Source organism: Macrobrachium nipponense, chromosome 15 (assembly GCF_015104395.2).
Source record: "Macrobrachium nipponense isolate FS-2020 chromosome 15, ASM1510439v2, whole genome shotgun sequence".
NCBI lineage: Eukaryota > Metazoa > Arthropoda > Malacostraca > Decapoda > Palaemonidae > Macrobrachium > Macrobrachium nipponense.
This window is the reverse complement of record NC_087208.1, coordinates 47,210,761-47,230,653: the sequence shown is the minus strand read 5'-3', so window position 1 is coordinate 47,230,653 and position 19,893 is coordinate 47,210,761.

Here is a 19,893-nt window from a genome sequence, read left to right as displayed (position 1 = left end):
TGAGTCATAGTAATGGTTTCCGGTCGTCTTATTGAGAGAGAGAGAGAGAGAGAGAGAGAGAGAGAGAGAGAGAGAGAGAGAGAGAGCAATACCTTTATTCTTCTCGCCTCCTCTTCTTCTTTACTACTGCAATAGAGTTATCTCTATAATTCCACGATGATTCCTTACTTTAATATCAACGTCAACTACAATAAATTGTACAATTCACAACCCATAACACATACAACTTCGCAATTACAACCCCTCAAATCAATCACAACGCAAATCACGCCACAATCACAGCAGTATCAATTACAGACAATTACAAAATGAATTTCCATTCGTAGCCGCTGCAGTTAGCAATCAAAGCGCCGTATTGCGGCGTTCATTAGGGTACTGCCGGCCTCGCGTTCTCTCTCGGGGTGGGAACCTAATGAACGGACCCTTATCTCCGATTATGACGTCACATGACTGGACTTAATTACGTCGGGTGAATAGAAGGAGCTATGGCAATTTGGAGGGACCATGTTTGGGAGTAGTAATATGTCGGCTGTAACTGGACCCCTTCTGTAGTGGACTGGGTCGTGGTAATTAATGTACTGGGTTTGATATGTATATGATATTACGTGTGGGGGTATATATCATATAATGTGTGTATGTATGAGGGAATTACTTACTTATAATGATAATACAAGAACTTTCATATGCATAAGCAAATGACAAGCAAGAAATTAGCTGCCAAAAGTAACAAAAACTTTGGGAAAATTTAACAATATTTAACAATGCACCACTTATCCTTCCACGTTAACTTCCTCTCTCTCTCTCTCTCTCTCTCTCTCTCTCTCTCTCTCTCTCTCTCTCTCATTTTTGCCATTCACCAACGAAAATCACAGCCAGAATTCAGTCTCCAATCTTTCACAGATTACGTAGAACCACCTAAGCCAGAAGTTCCAGAATTTCTCAGGAATTCCAGAATTTTGCCCGACTTCCCGTAGGGAGGCATTATGGACTCGTACCTGACAGATACGTACACGGTTGTGTACGTACACGGCAGACTTTAGTTTTTGAGAGCACGGGACCTTCGTGTGGACGGCGACGTTAGTGACGACATTCCCCGTGGTCTGCGATTTCCTGAGCGCTCCGGAAAAGAGAGAGAGAGAGAGAGAGAGAGAGAGAGAGAGAGAGAGAGAGAGAGAGAGAGAGAGAGGAACGTTTGCGAAATTGGAATTGTTTAGTTGTCGTGGGAACGCCCACGAAAATGCTTTGGGGTCGTTAAATGGTTTGGGTAAGCGGTAATATTTTAGAGAAACAAGCCTTTTTAGGAAAGCAGAAATATTTTAAGGAAATAGAAACGTTTCGACATAGAAACGTTTTGGGGAAACAGAAATGTGTTAGGGAACTAGAGTCTTTTCGGGAAAGCAGAAATGATTTTAGGTAAACAAACATCTTAGGAAAGCACAAACGTTGTAAGAAAGTAGAAGAGGTTTGAAGAAAGCACACAAACGTTTTTGGAAAGTGTAGACATTTTCAGGAATACTGTAACGTAGTAGGGAAGCACAAACATTATAGAAACACAAAAGGGGTTTAGCAGACTAATTCTAGGAACAGAAAAACGTTTTAGGGGAATCAGAAATTTCATGCCCCTTCGTTGCATAAATAATAAATAGAAAATGAGATTCGAAACGCCACCAAAAGACAGATCACAACAACATCTCGTCAGAGAACTTTTTTTAATTTATTTATTTTATTTTTTTTTTACGATGAGAGACGAACGAGTTTTTGGCCTATAGTTGCCAAATGTTGACTGGAATTAAACGGAGCTGGAAATTGAGTCGAGAGAACAGAAATCACTCCTTAGTTTCCTTTTCTACTTCTTTTTCTTCTTCTTTTCTTCTTCTTTCTCCAAACTACTAATTATTTAATTCATGGCACGGGAGGAGAACATTTGATTGATGTGAAGATTCCAGTCACAAGATTTTTGTGTCACATCTCTCTGTCTCTCTTTTTTTCAGAAGTCATTTATTAAAAAAAGAAAGGAAACCCTTCAAAAACTTTGCAGATCTGCCCCGTAATTTGTGTCGTGTATTTATGGCGAATGTTACGGGTATTTAAATTCCTAATATAAGTTTGTGGTTGATTTTGATGAGGTTTCTGCCAGATAATAGAATATTCCTGTAGAAGTGAATTTTTAATCTTTATCGCTTCTTAAAGTTGAGAAACAAAGGAGGATAATTCTTTGTTTAATATATGAAAGCACTCATTTCTCAGAGAAGTATATTTAGGGAAATATTGATATTTAATAAATAATAATAAGTAATAATTGCCTCGGTTATAATGATAAAGCACAGAGAGATACTCGCTTCATTCCACGCCATAAGGCAGTGCACAATTAGACCCTGGAAATGGTGACCGCTATAATTTTAAATTTTTTACGACTTATGATTCTGAAAATAATAATTGAAAAAAAAACCCTGCCATCATTTATTTTTTAATTAGAAAAGCTTGACCTAAGTTGATAGTTTTTTTTTTTTTTTTTCCAAAACTCGCCCGAACGTCAGCTGGATATATGAATATAAAGCAATTCAAATTCAGTGCGCTATTTGAACCACCAGCCATTAAATGTGGACGGATTGACTTCAGGCCCGCGTTCGAATGCTGTATTTCCGCAATCTCCAAAAATGGTTCGCCAAGCGTTTAACTGGAAATGTTGGAATCATGGCGGGCGTTAACTTAAAAATTGTGGTAAAAATTCCGGTATTTGAATGCATTGCTGTATTTATTTAGAATATATATATTAATATATAGTATATTTATTATATTATATCGTATACTATATACCATATATATAATTAATATATATGTAGTATAATTATATATATATATATTATATTATATAAATGAATACACACATTTATCCTCAGCGAGCTGAAATGCATTGTTTATTCAATTTAAACATGACAATTTGCTTTTATTTCATGGCAACAAAATGCCTTGTGTGTTGCATTTGGGCGGTGTACAGGCTGATTTTCTCTGTTTTCGCTGGAATTAGCGATTGGAAGCATGGAATACATTGATTCGAGACAACTGGAAACAGTGACTGGAAAAAGTTACTGAAAACAGCATCTAAAAAACTGAATGAAAAGCGATTTGAAACAGTGACTGAAAAATAGCGGATGAAAATAGCAGTTGAAAAACAACGATTGGAAACAGCGATTGAAAACGTGACTAAAAACAACGATTGGAAACGTGATTAGGAACAGCGATTGAATACAAACTGGAGCATATTGATTGGAACGGACTGAAAACACTGGATACAGTGATTGAAAAGTTACAGAAAACAGCGATTGAAAATAATGGAATACAATGATTGAAAACTGCGATTGGAAACAGTGATTGGAAAAATTGACTGAAAACAACATCTCAAAAAAGCAATTGTAAACAACGACTGAAAACAGCGATTGGAAACAGCAAAAATTTCAAAACAGCGACTGAAAACAGCGATTGTAAACTCGACAGGAAACAGCGATAGGTAAACAGCCATTGAAAACATCGACTGAAAACAGAGATTGAAAACATCGACTGAAAACAGCGATTGAAATCATCGACTGAAAACAGCGATTCAAAACATCGACTGAAAACAGCGATTCAAAACATCGACTGAAAACAGCGGTTGAAAACATCGACTGAAAACAGCAATTGAAAACAGCGATTGAAAACATCGACTGAAAACAGCGATTGAAAACATCGACTGAAAACAGCGATTGAAAACATCGTCTGAAAACAGCGATTGGAAACTATTCAGAAAATAAAAACAAAAAAAATGTTTCTTCGCTTTGATCAGTTATTGAGTTCTAGGTTGAAATTGAAGGATTCATCATAAAAGGTAGATACGATCAATCGTGCAGCATTGGCTATCGATTGAGAGAGAGAGAGAGAGAGAGAGAGAGAGAGAGAGAGAGAGAGAGTAATAATAATAATAATAATTCTTTATTTCCAATATTTACATTGGGTTTTCATAAAATATAAAACTATAATTAGTAAAATCATCTTACAAATAGTTAAAATATTTATTTTAGACATACAAAAGTTTGGTTAAGAAGCAACAAATCGACTAAAACTTCAGTAATTAATAAAATTCATCAATAATAAAAGAATATTATACATAGAAATATTTGCGGTAAAATATAATGAGTAAAAATTATTCTTCATTGAATATTAAAATACATTGTCATAGACCACATAAGTTGTGTTAAAACAAGTCATGTACAAATATGTTAAAATAACACAAAGTAAAACAAATAAGCATACTAGATTATAAAGGACGAAGGATATCTTAATTTGTTTGTAAATAAAAGCCATCTTATCCATAAGGTATTATCTAAAACTAATTCCAATATCTATAAAAGTACCGTATTTGCCTCAAAAGAAACCTTTTAATATGACAATTAAGCATAACGTGCAGTAAAACTTACACTATCGAACCATTTAAAATTAGTTTCTCTTTAAGTGTCATGAAAAGCAACGAGAGAGGATTTTTGTTTTAATTGTGTCAGGTACTTTATTGTATAATGCGGGCCTCGAATACTTAACCGGCGGGAGCCTATCTCTGTTTTCGCCCTTTTCTACATACTACAGATTTTCCTGCTGTCGGGTAGAAACCTCATTACTCGTGATGTTTTTGAATACCAGATTACAGACATCTATGGAAGGGTATTTGTCTTTTCATCTTTACCCATTCTAATTTTTTGAGGTTAGGGTGGGGATATGTGGTCATGTTTTTTTACATTACCAACAGTCCACTCGGGTGGCAAAGTTTTTGAAGTTTTTGAACCCTTTTCATTTGTGTTGAGAGAGAGAGAGAGAGAGAGAGAGAGAGAGAGAGAGAGAGAGAGAGAGAGAGAAATTAAGAATCATCGATACATAATATTATTATTATTATTATTCATTATCATTTTATTATTATTATTATTATTATTATTATTATTATTATTATTATTATTATTATTATTACGTAGTTAAACTCTGGAAATTACTTATACCAATATAAGTAGAAAAACCCAGAGACAATACAGCACCAAATCACTGAGACAGGAGAGAGAGAGAGAGAGAGAGAGAGAGAGAGAGAGAGAGAGAGAGAGAGAGAGAGAGAGGAATAAATAGCAAATGCCAGCTAATTCAAATTCATTCCAATTTCGTCTTGTAAAGTCCTTAATACATCGCGAACGTTTCTCCTTCAGTTTGCCCTCTCTCTCTCTCCTCTCTCGTCCGTTCTCTCTCTCTCTCTCTCTCTCTCCGAATCCAGATTTGCATCTCCTGTTTCCATTAGGGGCCAGAATGTAGTTCGGGGGATCTGGTGACACAGGAAGGAGAAGTTGGGAAGGACTCGTCTCCAGGACCTGAAGGATGAGTTTCCTGCTCACGGCCAACTTTCTGATTTAGGCCTCAGCGGCTGCGGGTGTGGGCGGGATGTGGCTGTCTGCGGGCGGGGGTGTAGGTGGGCGTATTGTCTGAGTCATAGTAATGGTTTCGGTGTCTCTTGAGAGAGAATGAGAGAGCAATAGTCTTCATCTTCTTCTTACTATTTTTTAATTATTTTATTATTATTATTATTATTTATTAATTATTATTATTATTATTATTATTATTATTATTTAATTCTCTTTACGAACAAGAGCAGAAAACGGAGAGACAATAAACATCAAAATCAGAGAGAGAGAGAGAGAGAGAGAGAGAGAGAGAGAGATTGATTTACTACTGCAATCAAAGTTATCTCTTTAATAATTCCATGACAAACCCTTACTTTAATATCAACGTCAACTACAATACATTGTACAATTCACAACCCAAAACACTTACAACTTCGCAATTACAACCCGTCATATAACTCACTACGTAAATCACGCCACAATCACAGTGGTATCAATTGCAGACAATACAAAATTAGTTTCCATTCGTAGCCGCTGCCAGTTAGCAATTAAAGCGCCGTATTGTGGCTTTTATTATTAGGGTACTACTGGCCTCGCGTTGTCTCTCTTGGGAACCTAATGAACGAAACCCTTATCTCCGATTATGACGTCACATGACTGGACTTAATTACTTCGGGTGTGAATAGAAGGAGCTCTGGCAATTTGGAGGGACCAGGTTTGGGAGTAGTATTTAATATATATATATATATATATATATATATATATATATATATATATATATATATATATATATATATATATATATATATATATATATATATATATATATATATATATATATATATATATATATATATATATATCATAATAATGTGAATATTATGAAGGAATTACTTACTTATAGTGATAATACAAAAACTGTGATATGCATAAGCAAAAGACAGCAAGAAATTAGCTTTCAAAAGTAACAAAACACATTGGAAAAATGTAACTTCGCAAAACGTCTCTCTCTCTCCTCTCTCTCTCTCTCTCTCTCTCTCTCTCTCTCTCCTCCAACGAAAATCACAGCCAGAAATCAAAGTCTCCAAACTGTCGCAGATTATGTAGAACAACAGAAGCCAGAAGTTTCCAGAATTTCTCCAGAAATTCCAGAATTTGCCCCGACTTCCCGTATGGAGAATATGGACCTCGTACTGACAGATACGTACACGGTTGTGTACGTCCACGGCAGACTTTAGTTTTTGAGATCACGGTACCTTTGTGTGTACGGCGACTTAGTAACGACATTCACCCGTGATCTGCGATTTCCTGAGCGCTCCGTAAGAGAGAGAGAGAGAGAGACGAGAGAGAGAGAGAGAGAGAGAGAGAGAGAGAGTAGAGAGAGAGAGGAACGTTTTGTGAAGTTGGCATTATTTAGTTCTCGTGGGGAACGCCCCCGAAAATGCTTTAGGATCGTTAAATGTTTTGGTAAAGCGGAAACGTTTTAGGGAAACATTTTTAGGAGAGCAGAAATATTTTAAAGAAATAGAAACGTTTTAGGGAAACACTTGTTTTAGGGAAGCAGAAATATTTTAAGGAAACCAGAAACGTTTTAGGTAAACAAACATTTCTAGGAAAGCACAACGTTGTAAGAAGAGGTTTTAAAAAAGCACACAAACGTTTTTGGAAAGTATGAACATTTTCAGGAATAATGTAACGTTGAGGGAAACATAAACATTATATAAAACCACAAAAGGGGTTAGCAGACTAATTCTAGGAACAAGAAAAACTTTTTAGAGGGGAATCAGAAATTTCATGCCTCCTTCGTTGCATAAAATAATAAATAGAAGAATGAGATTCGAACGCAAAAGACAGATCACAACAACATCTCGTCAGAGAAACTTTTTTGATTTATTTTATTTTTTTACGATGAGAGACGAACGTGTTGGGCCTATAGTTGCAAAATGTTGACTCTGGAATTAAACGGAGCTGGAAATTGAGTTGGAGTGAACATGAAATCACTCCTTAGTTTCCTTTTCTCTTCTTCTTCTTCTTCTTCTTCTTCTTCTTCTTCTTCTTCTTCTTCTTCTTCTTCTTCTTCTCCAAACTTAAAATTATAATTCATGGCTCGGGAGAACATCTGATTGATGTGAATTCCAGTTCCAGTCAAGATTTTTGTGTCACATCTCTCTGTCTCTCTCTTTTTTCAGAAGCCATTTATTACGAAAGAAAGGAAACTTCAAAAACGTTGCAGATCTGTCCCGTAATTTGTTGTCGTATATTTATGGCGATGTTACGGGTATTTAAATTCCTAATATAAGTTTGTGGTTTATTTTGATGAGAGTTTTGTCAGATATAAAATATTCGTGTAGAAGTGAATTTTTAATCTTTATCGCTTCTTAAAGTTGAGAAACAAAGAAGATTCTTTGTTTATATATGTAAGCACTCATTCCTCAAGAGAAAATATATTTAGGGAAATATTGATATTTAATAAACTAATAATAAGTAATAATTGCCTCTGTTATAATGATAAAGCACAGAGAGATACTCGCTTCATTCCACGCCATAGGCAGTGCACAATTAGACCCGGAAATGGTGACCGCTAAATTTTATACGCCTATGAATCTGAAAATAATAATTGAAAAAAAAAAACCTGCCGTCATGTTATTAATTAGAAAAAGACTTGACTAATTAATAGTTTTTTTTTTTTTTTTTTTTTTTTTTTTTTTTTTATCGAACTCGCCGAACGTCAGCGGATATATGAAATATAAAGCAATTCAAATTCAGGCGCATTTGACCAACAGCCATTATGTGGACGGATTTGATTCAGGCCGCGTTCAGATGCGTATTACGGAAATGTTGGAATCAATGGCGGCGTTAATTAATAATTGTGGTAAATTCGGTATTTGATGCATTGCTGTATTTATTTGGAAATAATATATATGGCAATTTGAAGTTTGGGTTGCAACTCGAAAGTTGATATGAGTGAATTGGTTATTGTTTGGAAAATATATATATCTATATATATATATATATATATATATATATATATATATATATATATATATATATATAGATATATATATATATATATATATGTATGTATATATATACATGTATATATATATATATATATATATATATATATATATATATATATATATATATATATATATATATATATATATATATATATATATAATATATATATATATATATATATATATATATTTATCTACGTGTCACCCTCAATTAGAGCAAGCATATACATCACGACAGAAATGAACAGCAGAAAATTCAACCTATTGGAGACCACTTTATTAAAACGCTCCCTAAAATTGCTGCGTACAGCATTTGATTTTTTTCCCCAGAGAGGATAAATGTGTGTATTCAATTAAACACGAAATTGCTTTTATTTCATGGTAACAAAAATACTTTGTGTGTTGCATTTGGGCGATGGACACGCTAATTTTCTCTGTTTTTGCTGGAAGTAGCTATTGGAAACAGCAGCTAAAAACAGCGATTGAAAGCACTGGAATACATTGATTGAAAACAACAGGAAGAAGTTACTGAAAATAGCATTTAAAACTGATTGGAAACAGTGACTGAAAACAACAAATAGAAACAGTGATTAGAAACGGAGCACCACCAATTCCGCGCAGGACAATACAGAGCCGACGAATCAGCTTAGAGAAAATTCCAGGAATACTGTAACGTGGCATGGAAGCACAAAGATTATAGAAACACAAAAGGGGTTTAACAGACTAATTCAAGAAACATAAAAACGTTTTAGGGGAATCAGAAATTTCATGCCTCCTTCGTTGCATAAATAATAAATAGAAGAATGAGATTCGAACGCAAAAGACAGATCACAACAACATCTCGTGTGTGAACTTTTTTTAATTTATTTTATTTTACTTTTTTACGATGAGAGACGAAGGAGTTGGGCGTATAGTTCCAAAATGTTGACTCTGGAATTAAACGGAGCTGGAAATTGAGTTGGAGAGAACATGAGATCACTCCTTAGTTTCATTTTCTTCTTCTTCTTCTTCTTCTTCTTCTTCTTCTTCTTCTTCTTCTTCTCTTCTTCTTCTTCTTATAATCATAATTTCATGTTCGGGAGAACGATCTGATTGATGGGAAGATTCCAGTCACAAGATTTTTGTGTCACATCTCTCTGTCTCTTTTTTTTCAGAAGCCATTTATTTCGAAAGAAAGGAAACTTAAAAAACTTTGCAGATCTGCCCCGTAATTTGTTGTCGTGTATTTATGGCAAATGTTACGGGTATTTACATTCCTAATATAAGTTTTTGTGGTGATTTTGATGAGGTTTCTGTCAGATATAAAATATTCCTGTAGAAGTGAATTTTTTTAATCTTTAATCGCTTCTTAAAGTTGAGAAACCAAAGAAGATTCTTGTTTAATATATGAAAGCACTCATTCCTCAGAGAAGTATATTTTAGGGAAATATTGATATTTAATAAATAACCATAAGTAATATTGCCTCGGTTATAATGATAAAGCACACACAGATACTCGCTTCATTCCACGTCAAAGGCAGTGCACAATTAGACCCCGAAATGATGACCGCTAAATTTTATACGCCTATGAATCTGAAAATAATAATTGAAAAAAAAAACTGCCCTCATGTTATTTAATTAGAAAAGTATCTAACTAATAGGAGTTTTTTTTTTTTTTGTTTTTTTTATCGAACTCGCCGAAACGTCAGCGGATATATGAAATATAAAGCAATTCAAATTCAGGCGCATTTGACCAACAGCCATTATGTGGACGGATTGATTAAGGACGCGTTCAGATGCGTATTCCGAATATCCGAAAACGGTTAGCGTTACGGAAATGTTAGAATCAATGGCGGCGTTATTTAATAATTGTGGTAAATTCGGTATTTGAGCATTGCTGTATTTATTTGGAAATAATATATATGGCAATTTGAAGTTTGTGTTGCAACTCGAAAGTTTGAAATGAGTGAGTTGGTATTATTTGTTTATATATATATATAGATATATATATATATATATATATATATATATATATATATATATATATATATATATATATATATATATATATATAACTTCGTGTCACCCTCAATTAGAGCAAGCATATACATCACAACAGAAATGAACAGCAGGAAATTCAACCTATCGGAGACCACTTTATTAAAACGCTGTCTAAATTGCTGCCACACAGCATTTTTTTTTTCCCAGAGAGGATAAATGTGTGTATTCAATTAAAACACGAAATTGCTTATTTCTGTGTTGTATTGGGCGATGGACACTAATTTTCTCTGTTTTTGCTGGAAGTAGCGATTGGAAACAACTGGAAGAAGTTACTGAAAACAGTATTTAAAACTGATTGGAAACAGCGATTGAAAAACAGTGACTGAAAACAACGAATAGAAACAGTGATTGAATACACTGAACGTAGTGATTGAAAACAGCTGGAATTCATTGATTGACAACTGCGATTTGGAAACACTGACTAAAAGCCAAAACAAATTGAAAACAGCGACTATAAACAGCAATTGGAAACAGCGACTGAAAACAGCGATTGAAAACATCGACTGAAAACAGCAATTGGAAACAGCGATTGATAACAACGATGAAAACATCGATTGGAAACAGCGATTGAAAAACAGCAATTGGAAACAGCAATTGATAACAATGATTGAAAACATCGACTGAAAACAGCGATTAAAAACAGTGATTGAAAACATCGACTGAGAAAAAGTAATTGGAAACGGCGATTGAAAACATTAACTGAAAACAGCGATTGAAAACAGCGATTGAAAACATCGATTGAAAACATCAACTGAAAACAGCGATTGAAAACAGCGATTGAAACATCGATTGAAAACAGCAATTGGAAACAGCGATTGAAAACAGCGATTGGAAACATCGACTGAAAAAAAGCTATTGAAAACATCGACTGAAAACAGCGATTGAAAAACATCGATTGAAAACATAGACTGAAAACAGTAATTGGAAAAAGCGATTGAAAACAGCGACTGAAAACAGTGACTAAAAACAATGACTTAAACAGCGATAGGAAACAGAGACTGAAAAACAATGATGAAAACACAGCGATTGAAACATCGACTGAAAACAGCAATTGGAAACGGCGATTGAAAACAGCGATTGGAAATAGCGATTGGAAACAGCGACTGAAAACAACGACTGAAACAGCGACTGAAAACTGTTCAGATAATACAAAAAATGGTTCTTTGCTTCGATCATTATTGAGTTCTATGTTAATATGGAAGGATTCATAAAATATAGATTCGATCGATCAGGCAGTATTGGCTGTCGAATTGAGAGAGAAAGAAAGAGAGAGAGAGAGAGAGAGAGAGAGAGAGAGAGAGAGAGAGAGAGAGAGAGAGAGAATGAACAGCAAATGCCAATTAATTCAATTCATTCCCCATTTAGTCTTGTAGCGAACGTTTTTTCTTCTTCCTTTGCTCTCTCTCTCTCTCTCTCTCCTCTCTCTCTCTCTCTTCAAATCAGATTTGCATCTCCCTGTTTCCATTAGGGGCCAGAATGTAGTTCGGGGGATCTGGTGACACAGGAAGGAGAAGTTGGGAAGGACTCGTCTCCAGGACCTGAAGGATGAGTTCCTGTCACGGCCAACTTTCTGATTAGGCCTCAGCGGCTGCGGGTGTGGGCGGGATGTGGGCTGTCTGCGGGCGGGGTGTAGGGTGGGCGTATTGTCTGAGTCATAGTAATGGTTTCGGTCGTCTTTTGAGAGAGAGAGAGAGCGAGGAGAGAGAGAGAGAGAGAGAGAGAGAGAGAGAGAGCAATAGTCTTTATCTTCTTCTTCTTCTTTGTATTATTATTATTATTATTATTATTATTATTATTATTATTATTATTATTATTATTATTACCTTTCAAACGGAGAGACAATAAAATTCAAAATCATAGAGAGAGAGAGAGAGAGAGAGAGAGAGAGAGAGAGAGAGAGAGAGAGAGAGAGAGCGCAATAGTCTTCTTCTCCTTCTTCTTCTTCTTCTTATTATTATTATTATTATTATTATTGCTATTATTATCAGTATTACTATTATTACCTCTGAAATTCCCTTTGCGAATAGAACATAAAACGGAGTAAAATAAACATCAAAATCATGTAGAGGGAGAGAGAGAGACAGAGAGAGAATAAAGTTGTCTCTATAGTTTCCATGATAATTCCTTATTCTTAAAATCAACGTCAACTACAATACATTGCACAATTACAACCCATAACACTTACAACTTCGCAATTACAACCCGTCAAATCATTCACAACGCAAATCACGCCACAATCACAGCGGTATCAATTACAGACAATTACAAAATGAATTTCCATTCGTATCCACTGTAGTTAGCAAACAAAGCGCCGTATTGCGGCGTTCATTAGAGTACTGCTGGCTTCGCGTTGTCTCTCTTGGGAACCTAATGAACGGACCCTTATCTCCGATTATGACGTCACATGACTGGACTTAATTACGTCAGGTGAATAGAAGGAGCTCTTCCAATTCGGAGGGGGCATGTTTGGGAGTAGTAATATGTCGGCTGTAACTGGACCCCTTCTGTAGTGGTCTGTGTCGTATGTAATTAATGTACTGGGGCTTTGATATGTATGATATTACGTGGTGGGTGTATTATATGTATTATATATCATATAATGTGTGAATATATGATGGAATTACTTACTGATAGTGATAATACAGAAACTGTGACATGCATAAGCAAAAGACAGAAAAAATTAGCTTCCAAATTTAACAAAAAACATTGGAAAAATGTAACTTCGCAAAACGTTCCTCTCTCTCTCTCTCTCTCTCTCTCTCATCTCTCTCTCTCTCTCTCTCTCTCTTTCCTTACCAACGAAAAAACGACAGCCAAACTTTTACAGATTACGTAGAGCAACAGAAGCCAGAAGTTCCAGAATTTCTCCAGGAATTCCAGAATTTGCCCCGACTTCCCCGTAGGGAGAATTATAGGACTCGTACCTGACAAATACGTTCGTGGGTTGGTTGGTAACGTTTAAAACACCGGCAGCCTTTAGTCTTTCAAACCACGGGAACCCTTCTTGTGGGGGGGATGGCGACTTAGTTTTGAATTTCGAACCGTTCACCCCCATGATCTTTGTTGGGGATTTGACCGTGAGCTTCTTTCGTAAAAGAGAGAGAGAGAAGAGAGAAAGATGAAGAGTGGAGGGAGAGAGAGGACAGAGAAAGGATTAGAGAGAGAGAGAGAGAAGAGGGGAACGCCTACTCCACGAAAACTAACTTTTGGGAACATCGTTTAACAAATGGTTTTTTTTTGGGGGAAAGGGGAAAAACTTTTTTGTTTTAGGGAAACAAAACCAATTTTTTGAGGAAAGCATGTGAAAATTAGAAAATGGTAAGTTTTTTTTGTTTAAGGAAATTTGTTGAAACAAATGTTTTTTCCGAACAAAATAGCAAAACGTATTTTTAGGGAAAACAGAAACGGGGTGAATTAGGAAACCTTGACGCCCCTTTTTTGCGGGAAAGCAGAAAACGTTTTAGAAGGTAAAACAAAACATTTCGTCTAGGGAAAGCACAAACGTTAAGTAAAGAAAAGTAAGAAGAGTTTTAAGAAAGCACACAAACGTTTTTTTTTTTATTTTGGAAAGTATAAAACATAAATCCAGGAAAAATACTTTGTAAAACGGGGTGCTAGGGGAAAAAACATAAAACAAATTTATAAGAAACAAACAAAACAAAAGGGCTATTAAGCCCCAGACCTAATTCTATGAACCAGAAAAACGTTTGGTTTTTAGGGGAAGCAGAAAATTTTTCATGCCTTCCTTTCGTTTGTTCGAGTTGAATTTTAATTTTTTTTTAATATCTACCTCGGAGAAACTTTTAATTTTTTTTCAAGATGAGAGACCGAACGGAGTTAAACAAACTACTGGTTGTTTGGCATAAACCGGTTTTTGACTCCCGGAATTAAACCGGACAGGCTGGGAAATTGAGGTTTTGGAGTGCAGAAACATGGAAAAACAAATCAACTCCCTTATTACTTTTTTTCTTCATTCCCCGTTCTTCCTTCTTCTTCTACCAAAAACTTTATAATTGGTTAATTTCCATGGGCCCATTCGGAAGAAAACCAACTCTGATTTGAAATGTTGGCAGATTTCCAGTCACAAGATTTTTTTTGTGGTCACATTCTCCCTCTCTCTTCTTCGTCCTTCCTTCTCTCTCTCTCTTCTCATCTCTTTCAAGAAGTCACTTTTTATTACAAAAGAAAAGGGGAAAACCTGTTTCCCAAAAAACCCTTTGGGCTTGGATCTTGCCCCCCCAGCGTAATTTGGTTTCTTTGCTTTTACGGAATATTTTATGACGAAATGTTTTACGGGGTTTTTAAATTCCTAATAATTGACCTTTTTTGTTGGTTTTTGAATTTTTTTAATTTTGAAGGAAGTTCTGGTCCAGATATTAAAAATATTCCTGAAGATGTGAATTTTTTGAAATCCTTTTATCGCCTTCTGTTAAAGTTTTTTTGAGGATATAAAGAAAGGGTTCTATTTTTGTTTAAATATTGAAATGAAAGCACTCAGTTTCCCTAGAAAGAAAATATAATTTAAGAAATAAATAATTCAATATTTTTTATATAAACGTAACTCCGTTAAAAGTAATAATTGCCTTTCCGGTTATAATTGATAAAAGCCACCCATAGAGATTAGAGATTACTTCGCTTGCCCATTTTCCCAACGCCCAAAGGCAGTTACAAAACAATTTAGACCCGGAAAAATGAAATTGGAAACCCGGCGCTAAAATTTTTTTATACGGGGCTTATGAATCTGGAAAAAATAAATTCCATTGAAAAAAAAAAAACCTCGCCCTCCCTTCCATGTTATTTCTTATTTATTTTTTTAATTAGAAAAGCCCTTGACCTAATTTAATAGGAGGATTTTTTTATTTTTTTTTTTTTTTTTATCCCAACTCGGCCCGAACGTCCCCCAGGCGGAAATATTATGAAAATATAAAGCAATTTTTAAACAAAATTCCCAGGCCGCCATTTTGACCCAACCATCCATTAATGTGGGACGGATTTGGGATGCCGCGGCCCCCCTGGGGCGTTTGTTTTTTCCAAGATGCATATTCCCGGGAAATCTCCGAAAAACGCGGTTTCGCCCAGCGTTTACGTGGGAAACCCCCGAAAGTTTTTTTAGGCGGAGTCTGGCATTATTGTTGAATGCCTATCTAATGTTGGAAAATGTTTTTTTTTGGAAACAATGGCGGCGGCCATTGGGAGTTAATAATTCTGGTTTTGTTAGGATTTCGGTCTTTTATTTGAAATTGCGTAGCTTTTTGAATTATTGGGAAGAATAGGAAATATATTTGGCCTATAATGGGGCAATTTTACAATTTATATAATTAATATTAATAACATATTATAATTAGATTATAATAATATCTATTATATAATATAATTTTATATTATATATAAATAATAAATATATAAATTATATACAATAATATATTATATACCACACACACAACAGAAACACACCACTACATAGATTTAATAATATGATTATAATATTATTAATTATATAATTAAACTATATAATATATATAATGCTATATATATATTAATATATAATATTATAAAATATTATAATCATACTTGGAAAAACAGAAGCCGATGTTGGGGTAAACAGCTTACTGAATTACAGCGAATGAGAATAATGGGTAATAAACATGTGCTTGAAAACTGCCGATAAGGAAACAGTTGGAATTGGAAAAGGAAAAGACTTGAAAAACAGCAAACAAAAATCCAGCAAATCTTTTAAAAAAAAGGCGATTGTAAAAACCAGTAAACGGGAGCGACCTAACTGAAAACAGCCGATTGGAAAACAGCGAACTTGGGAAAAACTGTTTTTTTTGCCAGAAAAATAAACGAAAAATGGTTTCTTCGCTTCGAATTAGTTGATTGAGTTTATTCTAGGTTGATATGGCAAAGGAATTCATAAAAGGTTTAGAAAAAGATTCGGATTTCGATCGGGGCCCAAAGTATTTTTGGCCAGTCCAATTCGAGGAGAGAAGGAGATGAGAAGAGAGAGAGAAAGAGAAGAGAGAGAAAAGAAAGAGGAGAAAGAGGAGAGAGGATTTTAACAAGCAAATGAATGCCGAAACTCCTGTCCCCCCAAATTTTCCATAATTTCCCCCTTCCCAAATTTTGGCCCCCCATCTCTCTCCTCTTCCTCCCCAACCATCTCTCCTCTTCCGGTTCCCCCTTCTCTCTTCCTTTCCCTCTTCCTCTTACCCTCCCCCTCTCTCTTCCTCTCTCCCTTCCTCCTCCGTCTCTTCCCCCTCTATTCCGACAATCACCAGATTTTTTTTGCATCTCTCCTGTTTCCCAATTAGGGGGGCCAGAAAATGTAAGTTTCGGGGGATCCCTGGTGGGACCACAGGAAGGAGAAGTTGGGAAGGACTCGTCTCCAGGACCTGAAGGATGAGTTCCTGTCACGGCCAACTTCTGATTAGGCCTCAGCGGCTGCGGGTGTGGGCGGGATGTGGCTGTCTGCGGGGCGGGGTGTAGGGTGGGCGTATTGTCCTGAGTCCATAGTAATGGTTTCGGTCGTCTTTTGAGAGAGAGAGAGAGAGAGAGAGAGAGAGAGAGAGAGAGAGAGAGAGAGCAATAGTCTTTATCTTCTTCTTCTTCTTTGTATTATTATTATTATTATTATTTATTATTATTATTATTATTATTATTATTATTACCTTTCAAACGGAGAGACAATAAAATTCAAAATCATAGAGAGAGAGAGGAGAGAGAGAGAGAGAGAGCGCAATAGTCTTCTCTTCTTCTTCTTCTTCTTCATTATTATATTATTATTATTGCTATTATTATCAGTATTACTATTATTACCTCTGAAATTCCCTTTGCGAATAGAACATAAAACGGAGTAAAATAAACATCAAAATCATGTAGAGGGAGAGAGAGAGAGAGAGAGAATAAAGTTGTCTCTATAGTTCCATGATAATTCCTTATTCTTAAAATCAACGTCAACTACAATACATTGCACAATTCACAACCCATAACACTTACAACTTCGCAATTACAAACCCGTCAAATCATTCACAACGCCAAATCACGCCACAATCACAGCAGTATCAATTACAGACAATTACAAAATGAAATTTCCATTCGTATCCACTGTAGTTAGCAAACAAAGCGCCGTATTGCGGCGTTCATTAGAGTACTGCTGGCTTCGCGTTGTCTCTCTTGGGAACCTAATGAACGGACCCTTATCTCCGATTATGACGTCACATGACTGGACTTAATTACGTCAGGTGAATAGAAGGAGCTCTTCCAATTCGGAGGGGGCATGTTTGGGAGTAGTAATATGTCGGCTGTAACTGGACCCCTTCTGTAGTGGTCTGTGTCGTATGTAATTAATGTACTGGGGCTTTGATATGTATGATATTACGTGTGTATATGTGTGGTATATCATATAATGTGTGAATATATGATGGAATTACTTACTTATAGTGATAATACAGAAACTGTGACATGCATAAGCAAAAGACAGAAAAAATTAGCTTCCAAATTTAACAAAAAACATTGGAAAAATGTAACTTCGCAAAACGTTCTCTCTCTCTCTCTCTCTCTCTCTCTCTCTCTCTCTCTCTCTCTCTCTCTCTCTCTCTCTTTCCTTCACCAACGAAAACGACAGCCAAACTTTTACAGATTACGTAGAGCAACAGAAGCCAGAAGTTCCAGAATTTCTCCAGGAATTCCAGAATTTGCCCCGACTCCCCGTAGGGAGAATTATGGACTCGTACCTGACAGATACGTTCGCGGTTGTGTACGTACACGGCAGCCTTTAGTCTTCAAACCGCGGGACCTTCTTGTGGATGGCGACTTAGTGATGACGTTCCCCATGATCTGTGATTTCCTGAGCGCTTCGTAAAAAAAATAGAGAGAGAGAGAGAGAGAGAGAGAGAGAGAGAGAGAGAAAGGAACGTTTTGCGGAGTTGGAATTATTTACTTCTCGTGGGGAACGCTCACGAAAATACTTTGGGATCGCTAAATGTTTTGGGAAAGGGGAAACGTTTTAGGGAAACAAACATTTTTAGGAAAGCAGAAATATTTTAAGGAAATAGAAATGTTTCGAACATAGAAACGTTTTAGGGAAACAGAAACGTGTTAGGAAACCTGAGCCTTTTCGGGAAAGCAGAAACGTTTTAGGTAAACAAACATTTCTAGGAAAGCACAAACGTAGTAAGAAAGTAGAAGAGGTTTTAAGAAAGCACACAAACGTTTATGGAAAGTATAAACATTTCCAGGAATACTGTAACGTGCTAGGGAAACATAAACATTATAGAAACACAAAAGGGTTTAAGACTAATTTTATGAACAGAAAAACGTTTTAGGGGAATCAGAAATTTCATGTCTCCTTCGTTGAATAAATAATGAATAGAAGAATGAGATTCGAACGGAAAAGACAGATCACAATTACATCTCCTCTGAGAACTTTTTTATTTTTTTATTATTTTTTCAAAGATGAGAGACGAACGAGTTGCAACTACTGTTGCATAACGTTGACTCCGGAATTAAACGGAGCTGGAAATTGAGTTGTAGAGAACATGAAATCACTCCATAGTTTCTTATTCTTCTTCTTCTTCTTCTTCTTCTCCAAACTTATAATTGTAATTCATGGCTCGGAAGAACATCTGATTGATGTGAAGATTCCAGTCACAAGATTTTTGTGTCACATCTCTCTGTCTCTCTCTTTCTCTCTTTTTCAGAAGTCATTTATTACAAAAGAAAGGAAACTTCAAAAACTTTGTGGATCTGCCCCGTAATTTGTTTTCGTATATTTATGACGAATGTTTTCACGGGGTTTAAATTCCTAATATAAGTTGTGGTTGTTATTTTAATTAGAGTTCTGTCAGATATAAAATATTCCTGAAGATGTGAATTTTTAATCTTTATCGCTTCTTAAATTAGAAATTGAGAAACAAAGAAGATTCTTTGATTAATATATGAAAGCCCTCATTCCTCAGAGAAGTATATTTAGGGAAATATTGATATTTATTAATAATCGTAGGTAATAATTGCCTCGGTTATAATGATAAAGCACAGAGAGATACTCACTTCATTCCACGCCAAAGGTAATGCATAATTAGACCGGGAAATGATGACCGCTAAATTTTTTACGCCTATGAATCTGAAAATAATAATTGAAAAAAAGCCTGATCTCGCTCTCTCTCTCTCTCTCTCTCTCTCTCTCTCTCTCTCTCTCTCTCTCTCTCCGAATCCAGAATTTGCATCTCCTGTTTCCATTAGGGGCCAGAATGTAGTTCGGGGGATCTGGTGACACAGGAAGGAGAAGTTGGGAAGGACTCGTCTCCAGGACCTGAAGGATGAGTTCCTGTCACGGCCAACTTTCTGATTAGGCCCCAGCGGCTGCGGGTGTGGCCGGGATGTGGCTGTCTGCGGGCGGGTGTTGGGTGGGCGTATTGTCTGAGTCATAG